Here is a 13,675-nt window from a genome sequence, read left to right as displayed (position 1 = left end):
GGCAGAAAAGCAACGCTAAGTAACAAAAATCAAATATCCACTCCCTCTCTCTACCACATGAATCACTATTACCAAAAAGGGAATTCCCCCCCCCCTTAATCCTGATACGACATTATACTGAATCTCACACACCTTCATAAATCACAAAATCATTAAGTGTCTTTGTTATGTTGCTAGAGTAATTGTAAAGATTAGTGAGAATTCCAGGTGTTCTGTATTTTTCACAAGGGGGGGCAAAGCAGGCTCTCAGGGGGCAGTTGACCCCTGCCCCCTCTAGCTACAGGCCTGCTTACACTTCCTTTGCTTCCTCTGAAAAGTTGAATAAAATTAAACATGTCATTGTGTCAGTAAACCGACTAGATACAAAGAGAAATACAATTTTTACTAAAGCTATATCTTTGCAAACTGACAATAACTTTAATTTAATAGGGTACCAGTAATTTCACAGGGCACCACGACGTTAACGCTTTTCTATTTTTATCTGTTTTGCTTGTTCGGCACCCCATTTGTACTTAGCGCCCAGGCAAGCACCCCACGTGGACCCTCCCCCTTTTACAACTCTCTTTCTAATAGTATATAATTTATTTTGCAAAGGTAAGAACTCTTGGAGCCACAAAAATGGTCATCAACTATAGACGTTAATGAATCACTTAGGTTCTTCATGAAATACTTGCCATTTTATATCGAATACTCGGTCAGTAAATTTTATATTGGTACTTTATGAATATCTGTTGGAAGAAATTATACCTGCATATAGTATCACTGATTTTCTACTCACCACTTTCGGTTTCTTTCTGTCTGGTTTTTCATTTTCTCTATCTTCTTCGACAGTTTTGCAGTAAAGTTTCAGACATTGTTATAAACTAAACAGAACGACAACACACGAACGGAGACGCTACACTGAGACTGACCTAAGGCATCTGACTGTTCTTTTCTCTACCACTCCAAAATCATTCTTCTCGCCAAGTTACAGAAAATAGTGTTGTTAACCATAGTGACAGAATTCACTACAAGGAGTCAAACCTGTATCTTTGAATTTCTTCCCTTACTTTTATCGTACATTTCTCACATGAAAGAATCGAAAGGAAAATGCAACAAAATGTAAATTTCATTGACTCAGGGGTTGAATAATTGAATTTACGAATCTGTAACGTGTTTAAGAAATATATAAGGTATTCAAACGCTGAACTGTCAACACTGTGTGCGGAATGTGCTCCCTGGAAGGAGGGCGAGAGGTCAGTTTGATATTTTCCAGATGGCAGTGTCCCTTCCCTAGAGCTGACCGAAGCCTTGTCAAGGGAGCTGGTGTTTCCAGGAAATGACGATGCTGTACATTCTACCCTCCTTCCTTGACACTTTCGATTTAGTTGATTGAAAGGTCCATTGGACTACGCTTCTTCAGCTACAAATGATTCCTTTCTGTTTATGTTGAAGTATTCTATTGTTGATATAAACATCCATATTTACACCCCCCCTGTAGGGGGGTGTTCCACTTTTCTGCTTGGGGGGGAGGTGTTCACCAAAATTTGGGAGGGTGTTGGGGGGGTGTTAGGGGGGTGTGGATAAATCACTGCCAGTGGATCCCAAAGTGTGCGCCGCATCGCCCTGCGGATCTGTGGCTAGCTTGCGGGGGAACAGCGACATGTTCCAATATTTTCATAGAAATTACATATGATTTTTCTAAATATGTGCTTATTTAGTACTTTTTGTACATAAGATGTTACTGAATTTGAAACGTGTGTTTATTTTTTAACGTAAGGCAAACAACCCAACGACACTAACTGAGCGTTGCGAATGTTAGACAGGTCGACATTCTGACTTGGACGTCGCTGAAAAATCCTGAAGTACTAAGGGCGCCGTGAAACGAAAAAGTTTGGGAATCCCAGTTCTAGACTTTAGAAATTTCTTCCAGAGGGGAGCTTCTTTATTTGTACCTTCCCTGCCGCTGTTGCAGCCTCTTGTTTGACAGAAATCTGTGACTTTGACGTCATCATCCACATTCCTGCCACATTTGCGTCAAATGTCAACATATCCCAAGTTTTGGGAACCAAGGGGAGTTTTATTGCGTCGGCTGGGGGTTGAATGTACGGTAGGCACTATCAAGTGAATATTGTTCATTTTTACTTGTATGATATAAATACTGTAATTGTATCATCAAAAATAGTATGGAGTGTGCATTAGGGGATGATGTCACGACCAGTCAATTAACACTTGAAGAGAAGTTTTAGAAGATACAAATACTAGTTTTTTTCAATATCTCTAAATTTTATATTTTACGTTAACTTAATGACATAATTTACCTTCATTTAATACTGTTAAACTTTAGAAAAATTAACTTGGTTTATAAGCCCCCCCTGATAAATTAACTTTGTTTATAAGCCCCCCTGATAACCTGTGAGCCCCCCCTGGAGACCAATTTTGGCTAAGGGCCTGGGACAACCTAAAATTAGTCTCATTAGCTAACTGTCGGACTGTGTATGACACAACAGTGTCATGATGAGCAGATAAGCAATTCTGTTGGATCAAAAACTGGTTTAAGTAGGTTTGGCTGTGCTCCAGAACCCAACAATACGTTTTCGTAATTGTTATCTGTGACAATGTGTTCCAAGAAGGTGGAACAACAACCTGATTCTTCATATTCCACACCAGAGCATCAATCTGTCGACACCTTGTTCTCTGCTTGGCTCAAACGAGTGTGGGTTTTCGGGAAACCAGTAACCGGTGTTATGACAATTGACTTTGCCTTACAAACATTGGCCTCGCACAGATCCAGTTACAGAATTCCATGCGCCTGTTAGGGTCGTTCTCAGGAACACCTCATAATTTCAGGCGTTTATGACACTCTGTACTTTGTTCATTTTTAAATAAGAAACACATTTAGCAAATTGCTTTGATTATATGAGGCCTTGCGGATACGAAGGGCGAATTCAACAAACGTACATTGTGAGGGAAATGCGTTTGAAGTTGTCAAGCACAGTAGCGTGCCCAGGATTTTCGAAAGGGAGGGGTTATATATACTTTTTCTTGGTAGTCAGCACTCATATTGTCATATTTTCCTATCTTTGACGTTCTTTTTTTTTTAGGAATACTAGGCCAAAGGGGGGGGGTTATAACCCTCACCAACCCCCCCTTCGGCACGCCACTGGTCAAGCACAGTGCGAACTCCACAAAAATCTGGTAACAGTAGATCGGAATGTTTCATGCGTGATTTCCAAAGTTTTTTTTCTGGAGTTCGCACTGTGCTTGACAACTTGAAACGTATTTCCCTCACAATGCATGTTTGTTGAGTTCACCTTTCGTATTCGCAACGCCTCATATGCAGTTGTAAATGTTAAATTTTCAAATAAATCAGTAACTTCCGTAGAAACTTACCTTTCAACAGGAAATGAGGTACTAACGACTGAACTCTTGGAAGTTTGAGAAATCTCCGCTAGATGGCCTCAGTTGTGTGGTAGCTGTGGTTTCATGGGAGAACGATTTCACTCACTTTTTCAACTCAAGAGATTTCCTTCGGTTCTTCTAGCAGTTGGTCTGGTGCCGTGGTCATTGAAACTAGGGGTGGCCAGATCCGGATCCTGGCGGATCCGAAATCCGGATCCGGTTGGTTCCGGATCCATCCGGATCCTAAAATTTTTCGGATCCGGGTCCGGATCCAGAACTTTCGGATCCGGATTCAGAACTTTCGGATCCGGATCCAGAATTTTCGGATCCGGATCCAAAACTTTCGGATCCGGTACTTTCAGATCCGGATCAGGTACTTTCGGATCCGGATCCGGTACTTTTGGATCCGGATCCGGAATTTTCGGATCCGGATCCGTTTTGCCATCCCACATGCGCTTCTTTGGAAAGTAAGAATGTGCTTATAACATATTGTTACCTGCTAATATACATATATATATAATATACATACACACACATATATATATATATAGTGTGTGTGCTCGCGTGCGCGGTTTGTAATTAATTAATACACTTACTTACTAGGGAGGTCTAAGTCTCCCCCTCCGATTTCCATGAAACTTGGCAGGTGTATAGAGCCCCCCCCCCCTCAAATGTCAAGATGAGGAGAAATTGAAGTCCCCGAAACCACGTAAATATGGCATAGGAAGAAACAGGGGGCATACGGCCTCTCTATACACCTGTCAAATTTCATGGGAATCGGAGGGGGACACAGGGGTCAGATGATTCCCACGGCAATTTGTCCTAATCTTGACATTTGAGGCGGGTTTTGCCCCCTAAAACAGTATTTTAGCCGAAACAAAAAAACACGTATTTCTTCCTTTGGGCCCCTCTATACACCTGCGAAGTTTCATGAAAATCGGAGGGGAACACAGGGGTCAGATCCTTACTTCAATTTGTCCTCATCTTGACATTTGAGGGGATTTTGCCCCCTGAAACAGTTTTTAGCTCAAACAAAAAAACACGCAATTCTTCCTTCGGGCCCCTCTATACACCTGCCACGTTTCATGGAAATCGGAGGGGAACTCAGGGGTCAGATCCCCACTTCAATTTGTCCTCATCTTGACATTTGAGAGGAGGTTGCCCTCTAGAACAAATTTTTTTCCGAAACAAAAAAACACGTATTTCTTCTGCCAAGTTTCATGGAAATCTGAGGGGGACACAGGGGTCAGATCCCCACTTCAATTTGTCCTCATCTTGACAATTCAGTGGGTTTCGCCCTGTAAAACCGTTTTTTAGCTGAAACAAAAAAAAAAAAAACATGTATTTCTTCCTTTGGGCCCCACTATACACCTGCCAAGTTTCATGGAAATCGGAGGGGGACACACAAATCAAATGCCCACTTAAATTTGTCCTCATATTGACATTTGAGGGGGGTTGCCCCCTAAAATCGTTTTTTAGCCGAAACAAAAAAAACACGTATTTCTTCATTTGGGCCCGTTTATACACACACCTACCAAGTATCATGGAAATCGGAGGGGGACACAGGGGTCCGATCCTCACTTCAATTTGTCCTCATCTTGACATTTGAGGGGGTTGTGCCCCCTAAAACCGTTTTTTAGCTGAAACAAAAAAAGCACTTATTTCTTCCATTGGGCCCCACTATACACCTGCCAAGTTTTATGGAAATGGGAGGGACACAGGGGTCAGATCCTCACTTCAATTTGTCCTCATCTTGACATTTGAGGGGGTTTTGCCCCCTAAAACCGTTTTTTATCTGAAACAAAAAAACACGTATTTCTTCCATTGGGCCCCACTATACAGTATACACCTGCCAAGTTTCATGGAAATCGGAAAGACACAGGGGTCAGATCCTCACTTCAATTTGTCCTCATCTTGACATTTGAGGGGGTTTTGCCCCCTAAAACCGTTTTTTAGCTGAAACAAAAAAAAACACGTATTTCTTCATTTGGGCCCGTTTATACACACACCTGCCAAGTATCATGGAAATCGGAGGGGGACACAGGGTCAGATCCTCACTTCAATTTTTCCTCATCTTGACATTTGAGGGGGTTTTGCCCCCTAAAACCGTTTTTTTATCTGAAACAAAAAAACACGTATTTCTTCCATTGGGCCCCACTATACACCTGCCAAGTTTCATGGAAATCGGAAAGACACAGGGGTCAGATCCTCACTTCAATTTGTCCTCATCTTGACATTTGAGGGGGTTTTGCCCCCTAAAACCGTTTTTTAGCTGAAACAAAAAAACACGTAATTCTTCCTTTGGGCCCCACTATACTGCCAAGTTTCATGGAAATCGGAGGGGGACCTTTAGATAACCTCCCTTGTTAGTCTTACACTTTGTAATTATTTAACACTACATATATTATAATGTTTTATTTTAATTTGTAAAACTGTAACTGTAGAACAATTGTATAATTTTTCTATAACATTTCTATCTTGTTATATGTGTTAAAGGTTTCATCCTGGAATGGAATGTCTCACATTTATGTGTGTTTTCATTTCCAATACATTCGAATGAATACATATTCGTTTCAATGGCATTTACAAAATCACTTCGGACATTTGTGCACGAGTGTGTTAGCCGATGCGTAGCAAAGTATTTTAGGAACAACACTTGAAAAAAATTCTTGTAGGACTAAGGTGTGGTAATATTATAATGGGATTGAGATACGAAACTCTTGGATCCGGATCCGGATTTTCGGATCCGGATCCAGATCCGAAACTTTCAGACCCGGATCCGGATCCGCGGATCCGGAACTCTCGGATCCGGATCCAGATCCGAAACTTTCAGACCCGGATCCGGATCCGCGGATCCGGAGCTCTCGGATCCGGATCCAGATCCGGAAATTTCGGATCCGGATCCGCGGATCCGGAACTCTCGGATCCGGATCCAGATCCGGAACTTTCGGATCCGGATCCAGATCCGGAATTTTCGGATCCGGATCCGAATTTCTCGGATCCGGATCCGGGATTTTCGGATCCGGATCCGGGATTTATGGATCCGGATCCAAGTAGATCCGGATTTCTCGGATCCGGATCCAAGCAGATCCGGATCCGGATCCAAACGGATCCGGATTTTTCGGATCCGGATCCGTTTGGCCATCCGAAAACTCCTGGTTTAATTACAATAGTTTGCAATATTCAATTCAAGGAATGCATATAACAGTGTAGGTATAGTGGTGGAATCAGGCGAAATTTCAACACTTTATTGCGGGACTGGGTAAAATCTTTTTTATAAGCAAGCAGTTGGCACGTATTTAGAACTATGTTTCGGGAGGCGGGAGGTCCGAACCAAGAGTCTAAAAATAATAACAATAATAATGTTTAAACTAAAATAATTATAATTATATTAAATTTATTAAAATAGTATTAATTAATTAATTAATTCATTAATATATTTTTATTACATGAATAGTTAAAAGGATGGTATAAGAATAGTGACATAACAGCACATATTCATTATGAAGATTACGTGTAGTTAAGGTCAGCAAAGTTTGTACAAGAAACTGCCCTGGCAATGAAACTAATAGATGAATAATTGAATATTTATCGAATAACAAAATGATGTTACATGTAGTTGGAGAAAAATAAGTTTCTGGACACCAATCCCCCTAAATACGTCCTTCCTGTCCTTCAAAGCCGTATGATCCCAACGTATTCCTTGTCTTCCAATAAGTTCAGAGGAAATTATACAACAAATGCTAAAGGAATATATTTACATTATTTAATTGAGGGAGGTGGAGTTTGGCGAAGGTCGCCGTGGAAAACGCTTAAATTTAACATGGGCTTTTTTGCATTTTGTTGAATATAACGTTTTAGGACAAAAATTTGCCGGAAAACACGCAGTAGATGTGAACTTACTTTATGAAACTTTGAGTACATGACACATTTATGCAATTTCAGTTCGATAAATGTGCACAAATTCCATTATTTTTTTTTCAATTTCCCATAAGGAAATACGTAAATAAGCACAGAATGGTTATATGATTTGGGGGTAGCACCAACGAAAATGGCCATTATGATGCATACTAACGTAATGCTCAATCCTTTTATGACTAAGCTAGGGAGGGCTTTTCTTTCAAAAGTCACTTGCACAGCCAAAAATGATTGTTTAAAAATGTCATGTATTATCAATGGCGAAAGATACGGCCGCGGCAGCGAGCATAGTTTACCACTTGGCCACTAGATGTCTCTGTTCGAATTGCCTCAGGCTGACGGTGAGGGCTAGTTCGCGCGGGTGTTTGAATCCTCTGCACAGCTGGGTTCCGTCCCCTCGTCAGAAGGTCCCGTAGCTGTCACAGCTTGATTTATTGCCTCTTTCCCAGGCAAGAAACCAAGAAAGCAGGATGTTTGAGTGTAGAGAAGCAGAGCATATTTACCGTGAATTGGAACCAGTGACACAGTAACTTTATCTCGATCCCTACCGCGAAGGACGTATTTAGGGGGTCCAGGTGTCCCAACCTCCCCCCCGAAAGACTTACCAAGTACAAAAATTAAATAATGAGATCATAAAATAACTTCAATTAAGTAATGAAAATAAGGTTGTTGTTTAATCGCAATTTGTTTATTTCCGCAAAAATATTGGAAAGCAATACGACTTTGAATGACAGTACCAAAGAAGATTTATGCAAGAATTATTACTACTTATAATAACATGCAAAATATTACCAGGAATTTTACTTTCGTCAACTGGATCTAACATCATTTTTTCATACTCAATAAATATTATATTCTTTATCTATTTGACATTAATTTCCTTGCCAGGGCAGTTTCTATTTTTTACAAATTTTGCCGACCTTAACTACACGTAAGCTAAATAATGAATACGTGATGTTATACTGTATCACTGTTGTTATACCGCCTTTACCTATTCATGTAATAAAAATATATTAATTAATTTAATATAATTATACTTATTTTAATTTAACATTATTAATATTAATATTTTGAGACATTACGTTAGGACGCCCCTCCGAAATATATATCTACAAGATACGTGCCTCGTGTTCGATTTGAATAAAATGTAGAAAAGGCGGGGAGGGTGGTAGCGCTTCCTCTTTTTACATTTCGATAGTTTTACCTCACATGTAGTACTTTGTGAGTCAACGGTGCAGATAGGAAATACGTGTACACACACACACATAATTGATGATTCGCAAAGGAACTTCGTTAAATTCCCATGCTTGTTCCGCTCACAAATCACATCCTCTCCAAATTACAATAGCCTACTATTGTTGTTGCTTACATATATGTGTGTGTAGTTCCTAGAACTTCACTACTCCAAACATAAACTTGATGTGACTCTTACAAAATATTTGTTTTTGGAGTGGAAAGATCATGAAAAGGTCTACTGTTTCTTTGCAAATCTTCAATTAATGTAAAATTTAGTATAAAAACATAATTTTGGCTGACTTGAGATTTAAAGAAATTATTAGTTTGAATTCTTCATTAACAATAACAAAAGCGACATAAAATGTAGAAGGACAAGATTCTTGGCTTGGTTGAGAATTACATTAGAGATGTACAGGTTAGGAAAGGGGAGGGAGAATTCCCTGTCTTCTTCCTCTTCAGCGCGAACCCTGCCTCCTACATTCTACATGTCCATTCAAAATGTCTTCTTAGTTTCGGATATATTTTGCCTCCCCTATAGCGTAATGGTAAAGATGAACCTCATAATGTCAAAAGGTCCCGAGTATGGTACCTGGTGGACGCCCAATAGTTCAATCCCACTATAAATGTAGGTCCAGTCCCGATTAGCCTATCTATACATAAAGAAGACTTACAGAAACTCAAACTCAAGATACTCAAACGACCGGCATAGGGTTGACGGCGCTTGGTGCAGTGAGAGAGCTCCCCTTTGCCAAATCAAAATTAGGAAACAAAAACTCATCTTCAGGGGTTCCCTCACTTTTTCGCCCTTAGATGTCAGCTGCTGATAAGGGATGAGCATCCCCTCCCCAAAAATAAAAATTCTGCCTACGGGCCTGCTGTCCTGCATCGTGACCGTACGGTCTAAGGCTTCATGCTTTGGGCTCCAGCTACGGGACGCGCGCAGGTTCGAGTCTCGTGGATGAAGCGTAACAACTTTTCTCCTGATATTTCGGCCAGTCAAACTCGCGGCCCGGGGGCCGCATGTGGGCCCCAGCATCCGTTAATGCGGCCCGCCTTGGCCCCACTTAACACCTCATGCTTGAAATTATCTATACATTTGTAGTTATCCCGTTTTCTCTTTTCTCGTGATACAAGAACAATCTCATCCAAGCTTCAACATATGGACCAATTTTCCCTACACAGGTATACATTCCATTATAGAGTAGGTGTTGTGTCAACTAAGCAAGCTGATTGACAGGTTACTTCTGAAGTACGAAAATATCTTGCCAGCTGGGGGAGGGCAGCGTGCATACTTTCTGTCGCCTATGAGTCTGTTTCTTGATTTTCAAGGATTTACCTGGAAGAAAGGCCAGTTTCTGTAAATGTTTCAGAGAACCATATCGTTGCCCAAACTTCGTTGGAGTAAGAAAAGGACTATAGAAGAGGAATGTAGATTTTTCAAGTGAAATGCTTACTTTTGTTGTGAAGTGAATACTGAAAAGCGTAGAAATTGTGTACCCTGATAAAGTAAATTCATTCAGAAGTATTTCTTTATCACGAAATAAATTTGCCATAATCTGTGGCGGAGTGGTTAGCACAACCCGTTGCGACACCAGAGGTTGCGGGTTCGAATCCTGGCCTGAGCATGGGTTTCTTTGTATGTGTCCCTTCATCAATTTCATCATATCATTACTCATCCTCATCGTCGCCATTAGGCAAACGTGGCAGAAAAGCAACGCTAATAAAAAAATCAGAAATACAGTTGAGGAGAGGATTTATGACTTAGTCAATGAACAACTGAAAGCGAAAATTGTTCGTGTTGTTGCCTTTTCGCTCACAATATGAGAAATTACGGACGTCTGTTAGCTAGCTCGGTTAGCTCCCTTCATTCGTGGATGCGATTCTTATCTCGATATGACAGTAAAACTACTTGAATGATTCCTCCCCGTGGCACAAGAGTTGATATTTTGAAGGAAGTGGAGGCCATTTTGCAAAGTTACATTCTTCCGTTATATTAAAACTTTTTAATAAAGTTATAATTTGTCCTTCCCAACTTCTCAGGAATACCAGGAATGACAGGAATATTTGTCCACAGTAAAAATACTACGTGATGAAGTTGGAAACAGGTTTCAAGACTTCAGAGGGTACGAAGGGCAATAATCTTGTTCTGCTCTGCTCCCTTTTCTTTTGATGATGCGTGTGCAAGTCCTGCCTTCGAATGGAACTTATTGAATTGCAGTGCAACTCGTATAGGTGGGCTATCCTTGATTTTTCTTATATCTCCCATAGCAGTATCCTCGAATAAGCTATTTTGCTGTAGAAATTTTATTAATTTTGGTTGCACTTGCCTTGGTGAAAAGTTGTTTTCCATAATGAAGATTAATGAAACAGCCGAATGATCAAGAATGACTGACAAAACATTTGTTGTCTGCATTAAGAGTTTCATGCTAACAAAAAACTTATTGCAGACTTTTGAGAAGCTTGTTAAAAAAAAAACAATGAAATCTGTGCGAAACGAAACTATAATTGCAAACAAACAGTTACAATTGTAACCAATTTATACTCGAAAGTAACATGTTAAATACTATAACCATGAAAAAATATGGGGGGAGGTCTATATAATTTACATATCGATGCTGCAATAATAATCACTGGAATCCCCCCCCCCTCTCGGCCCCATTGGGTCGAACCACTTAGTTCTGGATTTTAAGGTGTTGGGGTTCTAATTGTGTGGCCCGGATAGTTTTGACATTATCGTTATGCGGCCCTACTCACGAATTGAGTTTGACATTGCTGGTCTATAGGACCTGTTGAGGAGATATGTGTGTGTGTGTGTGTGTGTGTGTGTGTGTGTGTGTGTGTGTGTGTGTGTGTGTGTGTGTGTGTGTGTGTGTGTGTGTGTGTGTGTGTGTGTCATAGAACATCACTACTTCCAAACAAACTTGATGTGGCTCTTACAGAAACATCTGTTTTTGGAGTGGAACGATTACGAAAAGGTTTACACTGGCCTCCCCGATGGTGCAGTGGTAGCGTCGTCGCCTTGTAATCAAGGGGTTCAAGGTTCGATACCCGGTGGAGGCACATAGTGGTTCGGATTCAACTTTAAACTGTAGGTCCACTCCCGCTTAGCCTTACTGTGCATAAAGTGGACTTAAAACACTAAATCAATCAACCAACAAAAAGGTTTACTGTTTCTTTGCAAATCTTCAATTAATGTAAAATTTAGTATATAAAAACATAATTTTGCTGACTTTCTAACTTGAGATTTAAAGACAAATTATTACTTCGAATTCTTCATTAACAATAACAAAAGTGATATAAAATATTGGATAAAATTCTTGCCTTCGCTGAGAATCAAATTAGAGATGTACAGGTTAGGAAAGTGGAGGGAGAATTTCCTGGCGTCTTCCCCTTCAATGTGAACGGTGCCTCCTACGTTCTACATTCCATTCAAAATTTCTTCTTAGTTTCAGATATAATTTGCATCCCCTATAGCATAATGGTAAAGGTGACCCTTGTAATTTAAAATGTCCCGAGTTTGCTATCCGGTGGACGCCTAATAGTTAGTTCAATCCAACTATAAATATAGATCCAGTCCCGATTAGTCTATCTGTATATAAAGTAGACTTAAAACAGAAACTCATGATACTCAAACGATTATCATAGGGTTGGCGGCGGTTGGTGCAGTGAGAGAGCCACCTCTGCTCAATCAAAATTATGAAACATAAACTTTTCAGTCAGTAAAACCATCGTGGTACGAACATTAAAATTTTTGTTTCAATTACATATTCGACGTCGATCTTGTTCACCAGATTACCAATTGTGATAACTTTTCTCTGCTTTAAAAACTACACAAGGAAACAAGTTGAAAACGTGAATTGGACAAGGTTTCTTCTCTAGAACTGATTTTTAAAAGACCATGTCTTAGAGATGCTCTGAAGGATATTCTATTCTTAAAACGCCAATCAGAATAAGGGATCAGCACTTATGTATATTTTCTCCCGCAGGCACGTGACCGGGGGGGGGGGGGGTGAGGCTGAAGACCGTTCCGAAATCCTACAAATATGTAATTAAAATAGGGTATAGCGGTGATTAATTTTACTTACATTAAACATCTTGTACAATAACTTGTAATATACTGAGAAATTCATCTTCAGGGGTTCTATTCCCCACTTTTTCGCCCTTAGTTGGCAGCTGCTGATAAGAGATGAGCCTTCCCCCCGAAAAAAAATTCTGGCTACGGGCCTGCTGTTCTGCATCGTGACTGTATGGTCCGATGCATCATGCTTTGGGCTCCGTCTACGGGACGCGCGCAGGTTCGAGTCTCTTAGGGGAAACGTATCAACTTTTCTCCTGAGATTTCGGCCTGTGTATAGGACCGGTTGCCACCCACCATCGTGAGGAGATTGGGAAGCTATGAATGAGTCACGGAAACCTACAACAAAGATTAGGGGTTTGTCGTGCGGTCAGTAACTGGTTGGACTGGAAGTGAGGCCGGCAGTCGGTAGGTGGGCTCTGGAGGGGTAGTGAAGGGAGTAAGGTTCTCTTCCTAGTCCTCTGATATATCGCTAGGTGTCTCTGTATCGCATCGGGCCAGGAAACTACTTTCATGCCAACCTCCAGGCCACTCTTAATAAGTCTTTCGGGTGGGTACGGGGGAGTCCGGACCCTCTAAATACGTCCTTCGTGTCCCTCAAATCCGTATGATCCCAATATAATCCTTCTCTTCCAAGAAGTTGAGAGGGAATTATACAACAACGGCTAAACGAATATATTTCTCATTATTTAATTTTAGTAGTTGATAAGTCTTTCGGGGGGGGGGGGGTCCGGACACCCTGGACTCCCCCTAAATACGTCCTTGATGGCTGTACGTACAAGTGAATTCTGTATTAGAAAAGGATATTGTAAGAACGATTTAACATAGTTGAATGCAGTTCTCACTGAAGTGTCAGTTAGATTTAAAAGACATTCTGTGTTTCAATGAACGAGAATATACAGGGTGTCTATAAAGTCACTTAACATTTCTGCATGAACAGGATTTAGTGTACAAAATACAATATGTACTGAAACATATATGACAGTAGGACACAAAATCAGTATAACTCAATGTGACCACCCCTCAAGCCTAGGCACAGATGCCAACAATCCACCACAGCCCAAA

At 40.6% G+C, this 13,675-nt stretch overlaps 1 protein-coding gene across 2 annotated transcripts in view; it reads left to right on the top strand.

Annotated features, from left to right (window-relative positions):
* Positions 1 to 13,675, top strand: part of snu (ABC-type transporter snustorr) — a 490,105-nt gene that overhangs the window by 76,039 nt on the left and 400,391 nt on the right. The gene's annotated exons all lie outside the window — the stretch shown is intronic.

This window comes from Lepisma saccharinum, chromosome 29, assembly GCF_977018435.1.
Source record: "Lepisma saccharinum chromosome 29, izLepSacc3.1, whole genome shotgun sequence".
NCBI lineage: Eukaryota > Metazoa > Arthropoda > Insecta > Zygentoma > Lepismatidae > Lepisma > Lepisma saccharinum.
The sequence above is the reverse complement of the archived record's forward strand: the minus strand, read 5'-3'. Positions and strand labels throughout refer to the sequence as shown.